Raw genomic sequence first — 3,061 nt, 5'->3', positions numbered from 1 at the left:
TTAGAAAAGATACTTGGAGACGTAGTAGCGAAACAGATCAGCTCCAATCTTTGCCCGTGGTCCTTCTGGTGGAGTGTGTGGAATCAATGTTTCTCCCGGGTTGCTGTTCTTGTTGGCGTTACAGACAGTGCACTGAGACACAATGTCCTCAATCTGTGTTGACACACCTGGCCAATATTGAATGTCTCTTGCTATTTCTTTGCACTTGACTATTTCCAGGTGTGATTTGTGAACTATGTTCAGCATTTCTTGTCTCAGTTGATTTGATACAATAAGCTTTGCGGCTTTGAACATCCGTCCTAAACTGTAGCTGATTTCCTCCTTGAATGTCCAGTATGAATTGATTTCTTTGGGAACCTCACTCTATTCACTGGGCCATACGCTCATCGTTGTTTCTCTCAGCAGTTGTATTGTGGGATCTTCTGCTGTTGCTTTCCTGAACGCTTGAAGTTTCTCTTCTGGGATTGGCAGCTGAGGTGTGATCCACTTTACCTCCAACTCCTCTCCCAGCAGATCTTCATTCTGTTCGTTGAAGTATGCTCTACTCAATGTGTCTGCTATGTGCATTACTTTGCCTGGCTTGTAGGTGACAGTGAGAACGTATCTTTGAAGTCGGAGCAACATCCTCGGCAGCTTTGAAAGAGCTTGATGCAGCGACTTCTTGAACATGCTCTCAAGGGGCTTGTGATCACTTTCAATGTTTACCTCTCTACCATACACGTACTGATGGAACTTCTCGAATCCATAGACTATGGCAAGTAGTTCCTTCTCGATCTGTGCATATCTACGTTGACAGTCTGTGAGTTATCGAGAATCATATGCTACCATCTTGGAGTATGACTGCTCCCATACCTCCTGAACTGACATCTACTGACAGTGTTAGGGGTTTATTCATGTCAGAGAATTTCAGTGTCGGCGTGTTTGTTGCAAGTCTTTTGAGTTTCTCAAAACTGTTATTCTGTTTTTGTTCCAAATGACATTCAGCGTCACTCTCGAGTAGCTTTCGAGAATCGCTAACCTCAGACAGGTTGGGATTGAATTTGGAAAGATACTGTAGCATGCCCATGAATCTCTGCAGGACTTGTTTGTCTTCAGGTGGAGGCATCTGCACCACAACCATCACCTTCTCATCACCTTGTTTCAGACCATTGGCCATTAGCATGTGACCAATGTACTTTGTCGTTCTGATATTACATTTCTTCTTGTTTAGTTTGTACTCTCTAGCTCTCTGTAGCAGCTTGACCAGTCTGCAGTCATGTTCTTCCATAGTTTCACCCCAGACCAACAAATTATCGATGATGTTGACTACTCCATCCAGGCCTTCAATCATCTGTGCCACAGATCTCTGGAACACCTCAGAAACAGATGAGACGCTAAAGGGTTAACACAGGAATTGATATCTTCCTATGGGCGTGTTGAATGTATAGAGCTTGGATTTTATCTTCCAGAACAGTTGTTCGGGCATCCAGTACAGAGAATATCTTAGTGTTTGGTATGCTGGATACAACTTCCTCAACAGCGAGCAGTGAGTAGTGCTCCCTGTTTGATGGCTTTAGTCCTGTGGGTCTATACATATCCAGATCTTGTTAGGTTTGACCACAGTGACCATACTGGCAACTCAGTGTGTCGGTTCTGTCTGCTTAGTGGTCACTTCCATGTGTTCCATTCTGTGTAGTTTCTTAGCGACCTTGTCTTTGAGAACAACTGGAACAAATCTCGGGGCGTTTGTACAACTGATGCAACTGTAAGGTCTAACTGTATATGACGTTGTCCTGGCAACGCACCCTAGACCACAAAACAGATCCTCAAAGTCCTTCAGTATATCATTGTCTTTGACTGTGACATCATGTGTTCTCTTCACCATGCCTCGTTTTTGACATGTGACTAACCTGAGAATTGCTGGAGCATCTTTTTCCATAATGTGGAACTCAACCTTGTGTCTCTGTCCTTGCAAATACAGGTTAATGATTTATGACCCAATGGTGACATCTGATGACCAGAATAAGTAAGCAGTTTGCAGGTGGACTTCTTCAACTTCTCTCTCAGTCCGAGGGAGTTGAAGATATTTGAAGACATTATGTTGCACTCTGTGTCAAGCTTGAATTCCACATCTTTGTTGTTTATTTTCAGTCCATTTCTCTTTGTCATTGTCCATGTCTGCAGTGACAGCTTCAATGTGTTTTGATTTTCCAGTCATCTCAACTTCAGCTGTATCAAGGAACATATGGTCATTCTCCTCACTCTGCTCAACTGCATGGATTTTCCTTGGTTGGCTCTGATGGCTCTGTGATTTGCACATCTTGGCAAAGTGATTATTCTTTTGGCAGGATTTACATACTTGAGCATAGGCTGGGCATTTTTCTGTGTGAGTGCTTGTAACCACATCTGTTTCAGTTTACATACAAATTTTGTTGATCTTGAGCTGCCTTTGCTCTGTTCCTGTCTAACATCTTTGAGCATTTTTACCTCACTGGATGTGATTTCACTGGCACGACACACATCAATAGTGTGAGCCAATGTGAGATCTGCCTCTCTCAACAGCCTGCCTCTGAATTGGTCATCTTTTGTACCACAAACGATTCTATCTCTTATTAATGAATCATGCAGTTGACCGAACTCACAGTATTTTGTTCTTCCAAGTCAGTAAGCACCAATACTTTCTGATTGGCCTTGAACCCTCGTAAAAAAACATGTTTCGAATGTAAGGTAGGTTCCTCCTGGGTTCACAATAGTGAATTTCTGTTTCAGCATGCCTATCTTGTCTTTCTCGCTTTCAGCAAATTCAAACGTGTTGCATACCTCCAGTGCCTCCTCTCCCGTGACATGTATTCAGACTGTACTTTTTTACTGAAGTACAGTCTGAATACATGTCAAACGTTACGTCACACATTGCGTAATTCAAGTTCAGCTACGGATACCTGTATAGTACATCAGGTACCCCACTATCTGTGTTTATAAAAGGGTAATCAAACAGTTCCTTGAAGTTTTAACCTCTACTTAACACCCATCCCGGATCAGGGAGCATCCTCATCAGTAAAAGCTGACTAGCATAGCCTAGCAT

Source organism: Salvelinus namaycush, chromosome 34 (assembly GCF_016432855.1).
Source record: "Salvelinus namaycush isolate Seneca chromosome 34, SaNama_1.0, whole genome shotgun sequence".
NCBI classification, from domain to species: Eukaryota; Metazoa; Chordata; class Actinopteri; order Salmoniformes; family Salmonidae; genus Salvelinus; species Salvelinus namaycush.
Note: the sequence above shows the minus strand (reverse complement) of the source record.